Below are 20,360 nucleotides of genomic sequence, written 5' to 3'. Positions count from 1 at the left end.
TCTGTGCCCTGTGTGAAGCAGGATGCTGCTTAGTGAAGTACAGGAGTGAGGGACCTCGTTCCTGTCCTCAAGAGCCTCCTATTCCAACAAGGGAGATGGGAAAGTTTAAAGGAAAAGCTCTGGCATAGCTGTGCCTATCGAGAGTTTGAAAAGTTTGTAGGAAAAACAACTAAGTAGGCTTCAGTTTCCTTGAAAGTCTGACGAGCACATCCAGTTGTTCCTGAGGAGGAAGGAGAAGAATCTAGCTCACATGCACCATTACTGTGCAAGTGCAATGAACACCCTCACAGTCCTAAACCGTAGTTTACAAGGCTGTTCACCATCGAACTGACCTATTGGGACGATCTAAGGTCTTTTCGGTCTTAGCCTGCTCCTCCGGGAACTTTGAGCTGTTCACATTCTCTCCGCATGGCATGCTCTTCACGTCTCTGTGCCTGGCACGAGCTGTTTCCTCTGCCTGGGAACACTTTCCTCCCATTTCCAACATGAACCCCACCGCTTCTCCCTGCTCCGTCCTCCACCTGAGAAGCTGCAACCATGTTGCAGACCCAGTTCAAATCCTGCCATAACGCCTCCTCGGGCTCCTGATGTAGGCAGTGATTTCTTTCTCTCTGCATCCCTGGTGCTTTTCCCCCACTTCTAGCAGAGAACTTGTCAAAGCCATGTGTCCGCTCCGTCGCCATAAACTTCCCGAGGGTAGAGATCTTGCCCTCCTCATTCCTTCCTCACCAGCACCTGGCAGCAGGGTATCTTGGTCCGTGTGGTTATACAAACGAATGTACAGACCCAGACGTAGAGAACAGATCTGTGGCTGCCAAGGGGGAGGGAGGAGGGAGTGGGATGGACTGGGAGATCGGGCGTAGTAGATGCAAACTACACCCTTCAGAATGGAGACGCAATGACGTCCTACTGAACAGCTCAGGGAACTATATCCAGTCTCTTGGAGTAGACTCGACGGAAGGTTAATATAAGAAAGGGAATGTATATATATATATGCATGGCTGGGCCACTTTGCTGTACAGCAGAAATTGGCACAACATTGTAAATCAACTCTGCTTTAGTAAAAATAAATATAGAAAAGAATACATGATTCAATGAAAAAAAAAAAAAAAAACCAAGAGAATGAATGAGCGATCGAATGAATGAGTCAGTAAATGATTGAAGAGGGACGGAGGAAATGAGGAAATGACTGAGAGCCGAATTATTGTCTATTTATTTAATAATGGATAAATGAATGCATTATTGAGTAAGGGAATCCGTAAATGGTGATTTATCTAAGAGAGCTCACTGCAGTTTCCACATCAAAGAGATCATTTACTCCTTTCCTCATATGACTCCAGAATTTTATTGGGCCCATACGCTTGTCTCTCTTACAGCCACTTCCCTCATTATCCTCCTGCAAATAGGGGTTTTGCCTAAAGGATTAGGAACATCTCACCTCTTAACGATTCTAGACAATCTGCGGTGGCAATACGGAACAAAGTTAGAGGTTTGCCAACACGTCACCAACCTTATTTTGTGACTAATTTGACAAATTAAACACAGCCCCTTGTAAAAAAGCTCATTTTTTGTTTTTTCAATTCGGCTCCCGGCTATTGGCAACAGAGAAGTGATTTTTATAATACATCTTAGCTCACAAATTATAGTCTCTCAGAGTAAACAGGTTTTAGCTGACTTTATAAAAGACATTGACTAAGAAGAAAATGATTTTTGTCTTTTTGATAAACTCTATGGAAATAAATACCGGATGGTAGTATTTTATTTGTATCAGTAAAAGCACGAACTTGTTAGCTTCCGAAATGGCATGGCATTGACATTATGGCCACAGGAGATTCAGTACCTCATCTTTGTGATACAAAACTGCACGCCGTTTTAATTGTGAAAATTGTACTGAAGGATAATTATTTGGCATTTAGAACACTTTTTTTTTTTTTTCCATGCAGCCAGGGGCTTCTAATGAGAATTGTCAAATAAACAGATCATTAGGTTAGGATTAAGGCTGTCAACACAGACAAACTACTAAGTGAATGATGTTTGATGGAATGGGACCCACGTCTTTTGCAACGGTTAACAAATATTGAATTTGTAAGGTTGCACTGTGGCCTCATTTTTCATGTTACTGAGTAATAGGATGAGGCCTAAGTGGATATAAGGTTTACAGAATTGAAGACATTTGAGAAATTGCAAAAAAAAAAAAAAAAAAAAAACCTTCATAAAATGCTTTAACTTGGGAGGAGGTAAGCTCAGACATTATACTTTTAGTTTCCTTTTGTAAGAATTACCTCTTTTAGCAACACAACACATCTTTTAAATCTTTAACATGTATTTTTAAAAATCTGGAAAACAGAGGTAAATTATCCACTTTTTGATTACTCAAATCTTGCTAATGCTAGCATTTAGTGTTTTATTTTTCACATTTCTTTTCCAGTGTATCAGTTTTACTTTAAATATATTTTCTTCCCTCTTATGTCAGTTTGTGTATTGATCCATTTTGTTTAGCAAATGTATTTCTAAATAGTTTCATAGACTTCAGTTATTGCAATAACCCAAGGACTATATCAATATATACTGAAATTTGGTCTTCATTTACTATGTTTCCAACATTAAGTTATTAAAAACATCACTGAATTGATTACTTAGTTGTATAAAGCTTTTTCCATATTTTGGATTATGTTCTTAGGATTAATCCCCAAAAGGGAACATCCGAGTCCAAATTTTAGTACTTTAAAGCACTTGTTATATATTTTCAAACTCTATAGAAAGAAACTGGATATATTATAAATACTGAAATATCTCTTTCTCCTCAAGAAGTCTTGTCTCTTACATTTAATAATAGAAGCAGGAGTTCCCGTCATGGCTCAGCAGTTAATGAACTCAACTAGGACCCATGAAGATTTGGGTTTGATCTCTGGCCTCACTCCGTGCTTTAAGGGTCCGGTGTTGCTGTGAGCTGTGGTGTAGGTTGCCAACACGGCTCAGATACTGCATTGCTGTGGCTGTGGTGAAGGCTGGCAGCTGTAGCTCCAATTTGATCCCTAGCCTGGGAACTTCCATATGCCATGGGTGTGGCGCTAAAAAGGGTGTGGCGGGGGAGAAGAAGCAAATGTGATAAATTGCTAAAGACTTTTTTTTCTGTGTTACTACTCTGTTCAAAGCAGTTTATATGGCATTTCAAAAGCTCTACTGTAGAAAAATCGTGACATGGCAATTTTGGACGACCTTTCCCCCAGAAGTGGTCACATTGAGGACGATATGGATCGTTTTTTCTTTCCTTATCCTGCAGAGGATGGAACTGGTTCCAAAGCAAGGACCTCCCTGGAATGAGAGATCAACTAGGTGTGAAAAAGCATCCCAAAGCCTCTGGACTCACTGCCAATGCAATTAGCTGCTACAAAATTTGGGTAGGGAGTGTCGTGTTTCTGGAAGTGTCCAGAGGGAGCTTGGATGAGCAATTCTTGGAAAGATTTTTAAAGGTTAGTTGGTTAGTCCAACCAGATGTAATGTGAACTCATTCTTTGTTCAAAAATTGATTCTACAACATGCTGACACCACACTGTCAATCTTGTACAAAGCTCAAGTGACCCATTAAATAATTTGAAAACTAGTACATTTCCAAAGAGACCATCAACTGAATTTTAATTAATTTATTTCATCCTCATCCTCCATTAAGAATGAGTAAAATTAACAGCATAGTAGCTTGATTTTTTTGTTTCTTTTGCTAGCTTGAGTTTAATTTAGTCCCTCCTCGGGTCTCTTTACTGTCTCATATGGAGCATGCAAATGAGTGAGATCAGAAGAGACAGCAGGTGCAGAGGCAAACATCTGCATGAGCTGCATACAGGGTTAGGAATTGGGGTGCAAATGCAAAATAAGTTGGGAGCTCAAGGAAGTGTTCCTGAGACAAGGCGAGTTATCCAAGACCGTTCTAACAAAGCCACTCCTTGTTTATTAATCTGGGAAGTGAACCCCATTATCCCCTCACTTCCTTGGCCAACACACTGTCTCGTTTTTTTATTGACTCACCTTCTTATTCTGCCCCTCACAGCTTGCCCCAAGAACTTGCTGGACTCTCATGCCATACGAGAGACCCTCAAAGGACACTGGATATTTACCTTGAAGAAAAGAAAACTCTGCTGGGAGAGAGGGGTGGTTAAGAAACACTAACCCATTTGATAATTTTGTGAGTACAGGGGAGCTGAGCTATTGCTGTGTATTCCTATGGAGAAATAAATAGTAATAGAAATTACCGAAGCACATTCTAATGGAAAGGGCTAGCCAGATAGAGAATATGCCTCTGAAGAGGTAATGAGGTTGAAGTGACTATTGTAACTTTCTGGAAATGAACTAGATGTTGTGTAGTAAATAGGGGGAAGTAGGTCAATTCGATCCATTAGATTTTATAAAATTATATGATGCAGAAGCAAAGAGAGAGCTATTGAATTTTAGCTGCTATTATGGAAGGCTAGGACTGGACTACAATGATTGACCCACAATCACAGTAATTGTTCAGGTGGACTTTGTAAATGAGCTGAAATCATTCTTTTGAAAATAACTCTTCAAAGTGAGAAGATTTCTCCAATCCACATTTTCTAGTCTGCTTGGCTGTCCCCTCTGGGCTCAGTCAAAGAAACCCATGCAGTGGAAGTATGTTTAGCAATTGGGCCTGTTCCCAGGTTGCGAGACATTTAGCAAAAATCCAGAGTTATTATTAGATCTAAATGGAGGCTTTTGTCAAAAGGCCTCTTGAACTGTTAGGAAATCAGAGTGCAAATTGATAATGACACACAACACATCCCTGCCCTGGCAGCTCCCCGAAGGCTGCTGAGATACCCCAGAAAGAACTTGCATGGCCTCATGCCAACAGCGTGTTGCTCAACCCTCGTCCTTCTCCTAAGTCGGCTTGACAACTGCATTCTTCTCTTCCTTGTAAGAGGCAGAAGGAGATGGATTAAAGAGGATGTTTGAACTGAGACTATTAATTTCCTTGCAGTGTGTATTCAAGTCAGATCCCTTTAGAAGAGCCTTTTGTGGTTTCATAAAATTACAACTTTGGCTATTCGGCTGCCTTTTCCAAAGTACAAATTTGGCTTCTAAAGAAAACACACTTCATAGGAAAAAAGGAAAGAAATGAGTACGTAGTTATCTTTAAATATATTCATTTTATATAATCGTTCTGTTACGCAAAGAAACAATTACAGTATTAACTACTTATTAATAAAAGAAATCATAAAACATAGTGTCTTCATAAACCCTTTCAGGTTTTCATGAGTTTTATTTGAAAGAAGTTAATAAAACAGATTTTTTTTTTTTCCCTTAGAGTTTATGAATGGAAAAATACTTTTTTAAACTATCGGGCTTAAAAATGAATGTTCCTCCTCTTTCTAAGACTGTGGCAATACTTTTTACCTTTTCAAGGGACAGGTGAGCAGTCATTTCATGGGTGAAGGGTGTGTGTGCGATGTCTTGCAGAGACATTGCAGCATGGATTCCTTCCCCTCCTCTTTCTAGCCCCGGCCTCTCTGGCTTCCTCTAACTGTGCCTTACACTGGAGTGCACAGGGATGCGGCTCACTTAGCATCTACGTTATTTCGATTCTTCTTGCCAGCCCCTGTTTCTCTGGGCCAAGCTCTAGCCCAGCACCTCACACGTGGCAGGAAGTCTGTTTTATTGAATGAATCCCTAAATGTGATGCCTGGAAGAGGAGAGATTCTTTTCTCTGCTCTGCGGGTTAGACAAACTTTGGTTGGTTGGAACTCATAGAAAACAAAACCCAATTTAGCTACCACTCCCTGGAGAAAGGCAGCTTGAGATTTAGGAGTCACCTCCAGGGCTTGGGGATGAAGTTCAGACACTAAAGCGTCGGGGAGGGGACAGAACACACTGTGATTTTTCTTTTCAAGGGCCCCACGTAGCATCTGCAACCCCACCTCTGGTCCTGATGCTGTGTGACTTTGACCAAGCGCTGGTCCCCACTAGGTTTTCTCTTCTCGGGGGACCTCAGTGGTTCTCAATCAGGGCTATGCTTGAGAACCACCACTGGAGATTTTTAAAACACCTATGCCTGGGGCCCACCTCGGACCAATACATTCAGAAACCTAATGGCTGTGGACCTGCTGTGTATTTTTTAAAAATTTGCAGGTGATTCCAAAGTGAAGCTGGGTTTAAACTTTGGTGTCTCTCCTTTAATATGATGAGGATGACCTGGGATCTCGTAAAAATGCAGATTCTGATTCAGCAGCTTTTGGGTGGAGCCTGCATGTCTGCATCTGAAGCCAGGGCTCAGGTGATGCTGGCTGTCTCTGGTGCACCTGGACAAGGACCCAGAGCCTGGAGCTTGTAAAACCTGGGGACTTTAAGGCCTCACCTCAGGCCCACTGAATCGCATCCTGCATTTGAAATATTCCTCGGTGATTTTTAATATTTCAAAGTTGTATTTGAGAAACAACTAAATAATCCATGAGAAACCTCCCCTGCCTCCACTTTAGACAGCCTCTGCTTACTTTCACCTGTTTTTCCTTCCTGTGCCCCTGTGCTCACCATAACCCAGCAGCTGAGGCTCTTTGTACTTGCCCAGATGTGTCCTGCGTGGCCTGACACTGCCTTTCCAACATGACATGGCCATGCCCTTTATATGGACTAGATCCTTCCCCTTTACCCACTCCTTTCCTACCCAACCTTCAAGATTTGGGGATGAAGTCCTCCAGGGAAGCTGATGTAACTATTTCCACCCACCACCCGACTCTAACTTGGCTCCCCTGTGCTTTCTTACACTGAAAGAAAATTACCCATATATGTGCTTCGCTCCCCACCGAGGATGTACAATTAATTCTGAATTGTCAAAAACTGAGTTTTGAGGGTTTTTTTCTGATTGATCAAGGTGCTGGCACAGAGTATGCACTTGTACTTTTCCGTGTGGGTTCTGATTAGGATGGAGATCTTAACAGATCTTCCACATCAAGCTCTTCTTCCTGCCCAGAGTCTTGGCAACACACCATGTGGCTAGAGAAACGCCAAGTGGATTTCCCAGCTCAGCCTGGCACTAAATCTCACTTTTTTTGTCTTGAGGACATGTTGGGACCCCTGTAAACTCTCCAAGGCTTGAGACCCCTGTGCCCCAGAGGAAAGTGGCTTTGGTGGGCTTTCCTCTGGGACGGGAATAGATAGATGAGTGAGAAAGGCATCCACTTGCTTGATTTCTGTGCTCCTTGTATTTCTGACATTTATCAAAGCTGACATCGCTTGCCAAAGGCCAAGGGAGGAAGGATGAAACAGATCATTTTCATTTGCCTGGTGTTCTCTTAGCTGTTTCCCAGGCTGACTGAGAACAATTTGCATCCTGTCCAGGCCCCATAATTTCTGGTTGTTAAAGAAAGACACATGGGTATTGCCAAAGCATCCTGAGACCTTGACTCAGTGTAGTGCGACTTGAAGGATATGGGAAATGTGGGAGGGCCACTTACTTTGATTTTCTTCGTGTGGCCCACACTGCACGTTTCCTGGAAGAGGACACTGAGCCTGCATTTGCTCTCAATCTAATGTTGGATTCAAATTATGAATATCTATCAAATTCAGTGAATATCTATCAAATTCAGTGAATATCTATCAATTCAGTGTCCTCTGTGTGGCAGACTCTTTGCTGATGTTGGGGAGGGTGACTGTGATGCATCACAGATTTTACCTTCAAGGCGATGCTGGATGTAGATACAAAGGACCATGCTGCTAAGCGTTTTCTTGAGGAATACGGTGCCGTAAGAATACAGAAGAAAAGGCAATTAACTCTACCTCCTATGCTGCCAAAAAAGATAACAGGGGGGTAGTATGTCAAGGGAAATGTCTTCCAAGACATTTTATTCAAACTTAAAGTTTCTTTTCCTGTGTAACTAATAACCCTGAAACTTAGTGGCTAAAATAACAGCAATTGTGGATTATAAGAGACAGTCTTGCTGTGTATGGATGGCTTTTACTGATTTACGTAAGAGTAGGGACAGGTAACGATTATACTGACAAAAATAAGATTAAAAATAACCCTAAAGTATGAACTGAGGCATCATGCGTGTCCATCAGCGAAATGTACTTGTGCTTAAAGAGAGTTTGACTGCTGTTGTTCACTTGAATTTCTCCTGGTCAGTGGGTCCACCTGGCGCACAGATGGGAGTTGGAGAAAAGTTAGGGTGTGGTCAAAAACCAGGGAGTTGCAAGATGCTGGCCTTGGCCTCAGTGGCCTGAATTAATCCACAACTCAATGCATATTCAAGGCAAATTTTGGAGAGCATTTTGGAGGGAGAGTAGCAAGGTCCTGGCTGCAACAGAATTGGCAATGGACTGTGGAGAGTGGAACAAAGGAATGAAACGGGTGAGGATTTCAAAGCTAACTGGCAGCAGATTTGAGTCTGGACTTGGTAACTAACCTTGACTAAATCACGTTATTAATATAATTTTGCCAAGACAAAGGGCACACATTAAAAAAAAAAAAAGAAAGAAAAACATAAGTCATAACCGCACACACCCTCATGAAATTTCAAACACCGGAATAAAGAAGAGATTCTGAAAACATCCTAGGAATAAAAAGTAACAGGGATCAGATTTCTCATCAGGAATACAAGACGCTGGGACACAATGGAGTAATGTGTTCACGGTTCTGAGGGAAAATATTTTCAATGAAGAATGCCACAGTCAGCTCTGGTGGACGCTTGTGGTTTCCTACTCGATAACCGTCTTTTTCTTCCTATCGTTAGGCGCGTCTGCACTTTTGTTAAGGTATTTTTTTGAGCAGGAATACACTAAGGGGGAAAGGACCCTTCCACATCCCTGGAGGCTGAATTATCAGTCTACACCAATCATGGTAAAATCATGCCTCTTCACTATGGACTATTCGAGGCGTGGGATTATAATACGATTCTAATCAAGACCTGCTTCTAAAAGAGATGGTTTTCCTGATAAAAAGAGCTATTCGGGAAGGGTTCTTTGTTCCAGCAGCCCATCTTCCTGCCTCAAACTCAGTTATTTGAGGATATTATGCTTGGATCGGTGTCATCCATCTTGTGACCATGAGGTAATAAGCTAGCATACTACGGATGGCCAAGCAGAATAATGGAAAGAGCTTGGGTCATTGATAACATTGTTTAGTCACTGCTCCAAGCCTGGTACCACCTACCTCCAGGTTTCCTGTTATTGGAGATAATTAAGGATCTTTATTGCTTATGCTATTTTGAATATGGTTTGTCACTTGCAGCAGAATGCATCGCAAATGAGACAGGTGCCAAATTATCTATCAGGATGTAAAGACATTTTCATTTTCAGGCTTGGCAGTAGTCATTCACATCCCAAGCTCTCCTTTTCAGGGATGTACCTGGAGATTTAGTTCAGTAAATGGAGGAAGGCAATCAGGAAAGGAAATAGAACCCACCCCAAAGGAGCAGGAAGGGAAGTGCTGACGTGATAGTGGGCAGCCTGGAAGCAACAAACCAAACTGGAAAAAAAAAAAAAAAGAGAGAGAGAGGGAGAGAAAGGGTTGGAAGAATAGACCAGGGAGGGAGAAAGAGAAGGAGGTTCGCAGAGGAAAAATATGTGGTGGACTCAATGGATAGAAAGTATGATTGCACTTGGGCCACACTAGATGTATGATTATATTATAAAGGGAAATGAATACAGAAATAAAACCGAAAGGCAAGAAGAAGCCTGGGTATGTGCACCTTGGGGAGGAAAGATAGGGAGTAAATAAGAAAAACCTAGTTCAAATATGAAATGAACCATGTTGTTGCATGTGAATAAATGAGGTCAATTAAGGAAGGAGAGAACATGCAACCTTTTTAAGTAGGAATATTCGCCTCTGAAAATTCCATAAATCTTGGCTCAGATCCACCCAAACTTAACTATGAACACTATTTATAGAGTTTTTAAAAATACATAGCTGCAATATAATTATGTAACTGTAAGTAGGTACAATTAGCCTTTAGACAAAGAAAGGAAGATTTGGTTATGGTTGTCTGACAATAGATGTGAAATACTGTTATTGATTCCATAAAAGTAAAGCTGACATAAAGCAGGAATTCACAATGGGATATACAACTTCATAAAGCACTAGTATCCTTAATTTACAATCTGGTAATAGCTATCAGATATTGGCGGGCATTGGTGCAATAAGAAAAAACATGGTTAAATATGTTATTTAAAGTTAAAAGTAACCAATACTGTAACTAAGAATACAATACCAAACCTCTGGAGATTTGGTGAAAGAGAAGAGTCAACAAGTAAAGTCATCGTCCTTTGTATTAGAATAGTTCATGCCTTCCTCTGGTCTCTTACTTGTCTTTCAAACACCACATCAGATTGTCACCTCTTCTAGGCAACATTCCCAGGCACCTGTCACCCTTGCTCCCAAGGCTACAATAGTTATAACTCTGCGTCCCCTCCATGGCATTCATTCATTCATTCATTCATCCATTCAGCAATGCCTCTTAGGGAGTTCCCGTCATGGCTCCGTGGCTAACGAATCCGACTAGGAACCATGAGGTTGTGGGTTTGATCCCTGTCCTTGCTCAGCGGGTTAAGGATCCGGTGTTGCCGTGAGCTGTGGTGTAGGTCGCCGTCATGACTCGGATCCCAAGTTGCTGTGGCTGTGGTGTAGGCCAGAGGCTACAGCTCCGATTAGACCCCTAGCCTGGGAACCTCCATCATGCCGCAGGTGCGGCCCTAGAAAAAGGCAAAACCAAACCAAAACAAACAAACAAAAACAATGCCTCTTAAAGTTGTATTCGTTTCCAGGCTCTGCTGCAAATGCTAAAATAAAACTGTAAAAAATCAAGACACATACGGGTGCTCTTCTCATGGAACTGACACTTGACAGGGAGGGGCACTTAAGAATTAAAGATTCGATCACACAATTAAATAAGGAATTACAATTGCTATAGAGGCTATGAAAGAGACGCGTAGCGGGGCAGGGAGAGTATAGATGCATAGCAGTATATCTCGTTTGGGGAATCCAGGAAGGCTTCCATGAAGTGATGATGTATAGGCTGCTCTCTGAAGGATGATAGACATTAACAAGATGAAGGGGTGGAGGTTTGGAGGAAAAGGCAGGGTACAAGGAGCCGGGTGCCAAGCAGGAAGGAGTAGGTCTTGCTGCAATAAAACTGTGAGGGCTCTTTGGTGTTGGAATAATATGGAGAATGGGGAGCAGGGAAGCTCCTGGTCCCTGTGGGGGAGGAAATCAGGGACTGCGTCTTATCGAACCCTGAGGCCATGTTATAGGCTTTGTCTTTCTCATAAGAGAATGTAGAAGCCACTAAAGAGTAACTTTAATGCAATACATCTGTGACTAGTTCGATGGTGAGCAAGTTGCAGCTTGCAGGTCAAGTCCAGCCCACCACCGGCTTTTATTAGAACACAGCCATGCTCTTTTGCAGCTTACTTAGGGCAGATTTTACACTGTAACAGCTGAGTAGAGTAGCCGCAATGGAGACTGTATGTGTTATAAGCCTGAAATACTTGCAATTTTGCCCTTTACAGAAATGCGCCACTGGAATTGATCAGCTTACAAACAATGCAGAGACCTATTTGTGCTTTCCATTTGTACACTCATTTTCTTTCCCCATTGTTAGACTGCGAGCTCCTTTTGGAACAAGGACTATAGCCTAATACATTACTGTTCAGTGAACACCTGATTGAGTCAATCCTGCTCATTTACCTCCTAGAGGACCTACTCCAGCTGTGAATGTATCTGATTTGGAAATTAAGATCAAGAGAGTTTGAGGAACTGTCTCCAAAACATCCAGAAAGTTAATATCCATGTTGGGTCTTCCATTCAGGCCTCTTGATTCCCATTCCTGTCCTCTTTGTTCTTACTTTAATGCAGCTGTCCAAATTAGTCTAAAAATAAGCAATAATTTGGGTATCACTAGAACCAGGAAACTGGAGACATATACCTACTTATAGAGTCATACTTTCAGAGTCATGATGACTCATCTAGGAGAAAAACATACCCAGATCTGTGTTTAAATCTGTATTATCATCATGCCTATAAAGCAGACGTTTGTGCATTATCTTAGCAAGCCGAGCTCAATGAAACAGCCTCGGAAGTTTGGAGATTCTGTGAGGAGTCCTACAAGGAGGTCAAAGAGGCAGAAGGCTCCGTATTGCTGTTCCATATGCCTGGTTGCCCTTCCTATTAAGGGGCTGGAAATATAATTAGGAGACAAGCACCACAGATGCTGCCGTTTACAATAACCAGAAGAAACCGCTGAAACGGGTAAGACATGAAAGGATAATTTTGCTTATACAAAATAGCAGACTGCAAACGAAAACCAAGAAAAACAAACAGGCAGATGGAAAGAGTGGAGACGGCATTGGCACAGCTGTGAGCAGGATTTAGACACCCAGATGCAATATAATCCGGGGGGAGGGGTGAGAGAGGAGGAGAGTCTGAAAAAAAAAAAAGGTCCAGAAACAGAAAAGACACTGGAGAAGAGTGAGTGGCTGGGCTTTCCACCTGCAGGTTAAGCTTCTTCACACCCACCCCCTCCTACCCTGGCTCCCGAAAGTCATTTCCTGGGGGCTGGGAGGAGTGAACCCAAGGCCAGAGCAGATAAACAGGCATCCTTCCCAACAGAGAAGGCGGCAGTAAAATCAAACGCTATGATTGTGGAAGAACGACACAGCCATTACCCAGAAGAGGGTGAATAGTGGTGTTTTGTTTTATTATTAGCAGCATTATTTAAATAACAACACACGTGCAGGGCTAGATGGAGCCAGGGGCGTAGGGAAGAGCAAGAGAGGGTTACCCTGCGCATGTGCATGGGGTTTCTACTCTGCACTAACCACGGATCCGTTCTGTTAATTCCCTTTGACCAACAAAGGCAAAAAACTAAGCGATGCATTGTTTGTCTTATTTTTAGGGTTTAGGAAACTGAAGATCTAAGGGGAGGAGTCACGATTTATTTAAACTTTGGTCTTTTGTTGTTGTTGTGGCAAACTTTTTTTTTTTTTCCCCACCCCACGGCATATGGAAGTTCCTGGGCCAGGGACTGAATCCAAACCCAGCTGTGATGACCTACGCCAAAGCTGCAGCAACTGCCAGATCCTTTAACCCACTGTGCTGTGCTGGGGATCGAACCTGCACCTCTGCGTCCACGGAGCTGCTGCACTCAGGTTCTTCTTTTCTTTTTTTTTTTTTTTAATGACTTTTATTTTTTCTATTATAGTTGGTTTACAGTGTTCTTTCAATTTTCTACTGTACAGTATTCTTTTCTTTTTTTTAAGGGCCGCACTTGCGGCATATGGAAGTTGCCAGGCTAGGGGTCGAATCAGAGCTACAGCTTCTGGCCTACACCACACCACAGCAACTCGGGATCCAAGCTGCATCTGCGACCTACCCCACAGCTCACCGCAACGCCAGATCCCCGACTCGCTGAGCAAGGCCAGGGATCGAACCTGCATCCTCATGGATGCTAGTCCGATTTGTTTCCACTGCGCCACAACCGGAACTCTTGCACTCAGATTCTTAACACACTGTGCCGCAGTGGGAGCTCCTGAACTTGGGTCTTTATGATGTGCCAGCGGGTCTTCTCCAACCGCTGAAGTTCAAACAAGTCAGGGCCATCAGAAGAAACACTTCTGTTTTATAAAACCAAACTGGACCCCGAAAGGGAGCAGTGACGGGCTCCTTATCAAATGGTGACTCAGAAGAGAACGTTCTGGTGGCCAGCAGAGACTGGGAATGAGCATCCTACTCCGCCCACCCTGGAGCACTGTCTTCACTTCTCCCCCAGTGTGTACTCAGCCTTTATGCTTTTTCCTCCCCCTCTAATGTGTGAGCACTTGGAGAACAATATCGAACATTATTCATCCTCATCTCCCCAGGCCCGGGATAAGGCTGAGCCCTCCTTAGGCACTGCCCACCTCCGGGAGGCCCCGCCCATGTGGCCTGAGATGGGTGGTCAGTGAGTGATGGCAAAGGAGGGTCCTGCTCCAACCAGCCTCCACGTGGCTCCCAGTCCCAGTTCACACCTCCCACGTCTACATTCTCAGGGCGCCCTCTTCCCCGGGACCTCAACACACCGCCTTCTCATCACCGTCCTGGGTACAAGGCTTGTATTTATCCCCGGAGCTATTCATGCCCAGGAATGGTTTTCCTCTTAGCTTCTTTGAAGTGACCTGATCAAGTGAAGTGAACACATACTTGGAACAGAATAATGTGCTTCCTTTTCTAAATAAGATCTCCTTATTTACAAAATGTAGCTCATAAAACATCTTTCACAGATAATCAATACTAAGGTTTTTTGTTTTTTTTTTTTTCCCGTCATCGATTGCTTGATTCTCTGTCCAGGGCTCCTGGTCAACATGATTGGGCCGGGCTCCTTCAGCGGGGGCGTGACTGCCTTCTGGTGGCAATGGGACCTCTCAGCCTGTTGCCTCAGGAAATAAGGCAGAGGTCCCATATTTTGGAGGATATATCTCTTCGTGGGAAGAGAAAAATCGTTGCTCTGCATTCCAGCTCCTGGGCCATTTGCACCAGCTATTTTGGGGAAGGGGAAAGCCAGGCTCCCAACCATTTCCCCAGAGAAAAGACACCAATGTCAATGTCAGCCATTAGGAAACATCATTAAAGCAGATGAGAAACGGGCTGTGGACGTTTTTATGAGCCCAGAATACTCTGCTTGGAGATTTTATGGCGACCACAGGAAGCCGGGGAGACAATGACATCCACACCCTTTTCTAGAGTCTGGTGAAGAGCCTTTTTTTTTTCTTGTGCTCAACAGAGTGTGTTTTTTGAAAGGGAAAGTTCCTGTTGGGGGCCACATCCAGCTAAGCCTTATTCAGAGAATTTGTTGATCTGTTAGAGATGGGATTCTCCAGGCCAAGTAGCTGTGGGCTCAGTGCCCAAATCCTTCCAGAACTGCAAAGAAGATTCTTCTTTTTGATTCCAGGATCCTCTGGGAACTAGTCTTTGGAGATTGCTGTTCAGTTGAAATCTCTATGTTTGCAACACCCATCTGTCATCTCTATATCTTTGTTTTCTTCCTTTTTTCACATGGCAAAATGAAGTTCAGAAAGGTTGGGAAACTTGCATAGACACATCAATGGTAAGCAGTGGAGTCAGAATCTTTGACTCCGCCTTTTCTTCTGTTCCATCATGTTGCCTCTCTACCAGGCCCAGAGATGCAGATTTAAGGCAGGGATAGGAAAAGGGCTGCACAAATAAAACTGTCCCCAAGTGAGGTCTCCAGGGTCTATGTTTAGGTCTACTAGCTCAGCACAAATATTTTGCTCTGAAAATCAGGAGTTGTGTTTTTAAGGCATTGATCTACACAGTGAAATAAGAGGGAAGTTCTAAACAGTTTGCTTTCTGCCATCATAGTATCGCAATGGTGTCTTTTCCCTGGAGTTCTAGGAGAGGGAAGAGACAAATTATCCAGAATATTCCTGAAATGCAGAGCTTTCCTTTTTATATTGACATCTTGTGGCTGTCCTGTGTTACTGCAGTCTGCATTGCCTCATGAGCCGAACATTTAATTTTAGTAACATTTATTTTACTCTTCCATGCATGAATTGAACTAGGCATTTCCAAGCACCTGGTAGGTACCAGGCACTGTGCTAGGCACTTGAGAATATTAGGATAGACTTACAGAAGAACCATGGGAAAGACCAAAAGACAATACTACAGCAGCTCACTACTGATGAATACAAGAACTATAACTCAGGGAGCACCCGCCCTGCAGGGTATCAGGCACTCAGTAATAACTATCTGGTCTGTAATCATCATCTCACCATCTCTTCACAAGGACCCGACCTGGTGACTACACTCATTCACATTTCAGATTTGAGGAAACTAAAGTGAGATGAGATTATTCAAATTATCCAAGTTTAAAAAAAGCTTGTAAGTGGTGAACTTAGGTTTTTGAAAGCTGATTATTCCTATCTCAAAGTCAGAATTACACTCTTCTGTGTGCAGATCACAAGTACTGATTAATTCCAATGATGAGGTGACATTGGAGAAGGACTTAGAGAATGGCCATGTTTCTTCTGTGAACCCATGAAAATTTAACCCATGATAATATTAGCTTATCGAACTTTCCAGATGTCAACCTGTTAAATTCTATTCAGCTTAGCGTAATTGCCCCACCAAAGGAAAAACAAAACAAAACAAAACAAAAAAAACACCTCTGGTAATATCGTCATGCATATAATTTAGCTAGATTTCCTGCACAAACTGATAGATACCTGCATTTACAAGCCATTGGAAGTACTATATTGTAGCCTGCTTATTTTATCTAATACATTAGATTTCTATTGCTATCTACCTAATTACCACAAACTTTGTGGCTCAACCTTTTATCTCATTGTTATCTAGATCAGCAGTCCAGGCAGGCTTGATGGGCTCTGTGCTCAGGGTCTCAAGGTGACTGTGGGGCTGAGTTTGGGGCTGGACTCTCTGCCTGAGACTCTGCTTCCAAGCTGACTCAGGTTGTCGGCAGAAGTCAATTTTTTGTAGTTGTAGGACTGAGACCCCCTTTTCCTTGCTGGGTGCTGGCCAGAGACCACTGTTCATACCCAGAGGCTACTCTCAGGTCCTCGTCAGTGGCCCCTCCATCTCAGCCATGGAGACCTCCCCCGGCTCTCAACTCCCTGCCTTCCCCTTCTGCATCAATTGGCAGAAATCGCTTTGTTTTAAAGGGTCCTTAAATTAGGTTCATTCAGTTAGGCCCCTGGATAATCTCTCCTATGTTAAGCTCAACTGATTAGTAACCTCCATTACATCACAAAATCCCTTTTGCTGTATAATCTTACATACCATGGGTGTGCCAACTGGGGACCAACGTCATGGGTCATTTTATAATCCTTCCTACTGCATTTAACAATTATTCTTTCTACATATATTTTTTGGAGGTCTCCTCACAGCTCCAAAGCTATGACAGTGAATTAAACAGACGAGCCCCTGATTCATGCAGCTGATAGACTGATGTTCTGGAAAGAGAGATAATTTGCATTTCCTAAAATACCTTGTGCTTTTTCATTATTTATGGCTGCCTCATCTCATTATATAAATGTACCACAAATTAAATAAATAATTCCAATTACTGGACAATTTATTTTTTCTTTTGTTTTTTGCTACGCCTGTGGCATGTGGAAGTTCCCCAGGCCAGGGATGGAACCCAGGCCACAGTGGTGACAATGCCAAATCCTTAACCCACTGGGCCACACAGAAACGCCTCTGTTTTTAATTTATGGTATATGTGCTACCAAAGCGAGCACCTCTGTGTTTAATTTATAAACAACCCTGAAATGGACATTATTTTACCAGACAGATGCCTGCAGATGGAAGATATGAGCCAAAGTGTTTGACTTCTTTATTTATTTATTTAAGGGCCACACCTGTGGCATACGCAAGTTCCCAGGCTACGAGCTGAATCTGATCTGCAGCTGCCAGCCTAAAAACCACAACCACAGCAACACTGCATCCAAACCATATCTGTGACCTACACTGAAGCTTGTGGCGTTGCTGGATCCTTAACCCACTGAGTGAGGCCAGGGATTGAACCTGCATCCTCATGGGCACTATATTGGGCTTTCAACCCTCTGAGCCACAAGGAGAATTCCTGAAGTGTATGATTTTGATACCTGTTACTAAATTGCTTCCTGGAACGCCTGAACCAATAAACATTCCTGCCCACATTGCTATTTTTTGTTTCATCTTTGCAAATGTTTCTAGTGAAACTGAACATTTTATACACACACACACACACACACACACACACATGTAGAGAGAGAGAATATTTGTAACTCTTTTATGTTTTTCCTGTTCACACTCTTTGCCAATTTTTCACTAGATTTCATTTGTTTTCTATATGATTTTATTAGAGTTCTTTAAATATTAAGGTATTAACTTTGCTGTCATATACACTGCAGTTTTATCTCAGTTCATTGCCTTTTAATTTTATTTATGACATCTTTTAATGGAAGAGATTTTTAAGATGCAACATTTATTTATGTTTTTCTTTATGATTGTGCTTTTTGGTAAAGCCTTTTTCACTCCTTTATGTAAGCATGCGCTTGTGTTTTCTTTTCTTTTTCTTTCTTTTTTTTTATTTTTTGCTTGGTAGGGCCACAGTTGTGGCATATCGAGGTTCCCGGGCTAGGAGGTGAATCGGAGCTGTAGCTGCTGGCCTACACCACAGCCACAGCAATGCAAGATCTGAGCCACGTCTGCAACGCTGGATCCTTAACCCACTGAGCGAGGCCAGGGATCGAACCTGTGCCCTCATGGATACTATTCAGATTCGTTAACCACTGAGCCACGACAGAAGTTCATGCACATGTCTTTTCTTTGCTTTTTCTTTCTCAAAGCCTTTACTTTTTGAGACATGACAAAAAAATCTTACAGGTACACATGGAAAATACATGCTCACAGTTGAAAGTAAAGACATCTAATCAGGAAGCTTTCACTCCTGTCAACTGATGCTGAAGCTGAAGTTCTGAGTAGGACATGCTGCAGGGCATCAAGGAATGGTAGTTAGTATTCCTCTCCCTTTCCCTCAACAGAATCCATACCAACCTCCTCATAATCCTTCTCAAGGGCAGCCATGTCTTCACAGGCCTCAGAAAACTCTCCTTCCTCCATGCCCTCACCCACATACCAGTGAGCAGAGGCACGCTTGGCATACATCAGGTCAAACTTGTGGTCCAGGTGAGCCCAGGCCTCAGCAGTGGCTGCAGTGATGCTCAGCATGCACACAGCCCGCTGTACTTTGGCCAGGTCTCCGCCAGAGACCACAGTGGGGGGGCTGGTAATTAATGCCAACCTTGAAGCCAGTGGGGCACCAGTCCACAAACTGGATGCTGCGCTTGGTCTTGATGGTGGCGATGGCGGCATTGACGTCTTTGGGAACCACGTCACCATGGTACAACAGGCAGCAGGCCATGGATTTACCATGGCGAGGGTTGCATTTCACCATCTGGTTGGCTGGTTTGAAGCCAGCATTAGCGACCTCTGCTACAGAAAGCTGTTCCTGGTAGGCTTCTCAGCAGAGATGACAGGGGCATGTGTGGCCAGAGGGAAGTGGATGCGGGGGTAGGGCACCAGGTTGGTCTGGAATTCTGTGAGATCCACATTCAAAGCCCCATCAAACCTCAGGGAAGCAGCGATGGAGGACACAATCTGGCTGATAAGACGGTTCGGATTAGTGCAGGTTGGGCGCTCAATATCGAGGTTTCTACGACAGGTGTCAGAGACGGCCTCGTTGCCTACCATGAAGGCACAACCTGAGTGCTCCAGGGTGGTGTGGGTGGTGAGGATGGAGTTGTAGGGCTCAACTACAGCTGTGGAAACCTGGAGGGGCTGGGTAAATGGAGAGCTCCAGCTTGGAGCATGGAGAGCACCAGCTTGGATGTATTTTCTATTGAGTTTGTTTTTATTACAGAAATATTTAACTTGGCCCTAAATTAGGGATTTTTACCTTCTTTTTCAAAAGTGTAACCAATTGATCTCCCATTATTTCATGAATAAACCAAACATTTCTATGTGTCCAAAATATTTCCAAATACTTTGCTCTCTCCTGGACTTTTTATTTTTTTAATTAATTTATTTTCTGTGTCTTTTTGTCTTTTGTAGGGCCGCACCTGTGGCAAACGGAGGTTCCCAGGCTAGGGGTCTAATCGGAGCTACAGCTGCTGGCCTACACCACAGCCATAGCAACACGGAATCCGAGCCACATCTGCGACCTACACCACAGCTCACAGCAATGCCAGATCCTTAACCCACTGAGCAGGGCCAGGGATCAAACCCGCATCCTCATGGATGCTAGTTGGGTTTGCTAACCACTGAGTCATGAGGGGAACTCTCCCGCGTTTTTTTGAATTGAAGTATAGTTCATTTACGAATTCTGACGACTTCAACTTCAAGAAGGGCTCTGGGATATTCCCCAGTTCCTCTTCCCCCACATTCCACTCCATGCCTCCCCCCACCACCCCCATGTTCCCAAACACGTGGAGAGTGGGTTTAGGGATTTTCGTATTCTCATATTGTTATCATCACCTTCCCGCAGAATATCATCATTTTCTATCGAGGTCCTTGTATTTGAAAAACATAAATTACATGCAGGCTCAGACCATATCCTACTGATGTATAAACCCATGGACTATAATTACAGAAAAACCCAATAAAAACATGTGTACAAATGTATACTCTCGAATAGCTGTTGAAGTTTCTATAACACTTCTGCCAAAATTCATCATCTTTGTCCAACTCTTCCTTCAGTATAACTTCTAATTTCATGCCCCCTGCTTTAATCATGGCCCTTAAAAGCAATCTGAACTCTGCTTGAAAGGATGGACTAATTCTTTGGGGAAATTTTGTATCGCAAGTG

The 20,360-nt window shown here is 43.1% G+C and overlaps 1 long non-coding RNA gene and 1 pseudogene across 1 annotated transcript in view; one reads left to right on the top strand and one right to left on the bottom strand.

The window, feature by feature from the left end:
• LOC102166974 overlaps positions 1-10,485 on the top strand; it is a 30,608-nt gene extending 20,123 nt beyond the window's left edge. Inside the window, exons 2-3 of the long non-coding RNA XR_302682.3 lie at positions 3,284-3,473; positions 4,046-10,485. This is a non-coding gene — a long non-coding RNA (uncharacterized LOC102166974). The remainder of the gene's footprint in view (positions 1-3,283; positions 3,474-4,045) is intronic.
• LOC100525868 lies at positions 18,328-19,968 on the bottom strand (annotated as a pseudogene).

Source organism: Sus scrofa, chromosome 3, assembly GCF_000003025.6.
Source record: "Sus scrofa isolate TJ Tabasco breed Duroc chromosome 3, Sscrofa11.1, whole genome shotgun sequence".
Lineage (NCBI taxonomy): Eukaryota > Metazoa > Chordata > Mammalia > Artiodactyla > Suidae > Sus > Sus scrofa.
This window is presented reverse-complemented; position numbering and strand designations above follow the sequence as displayed.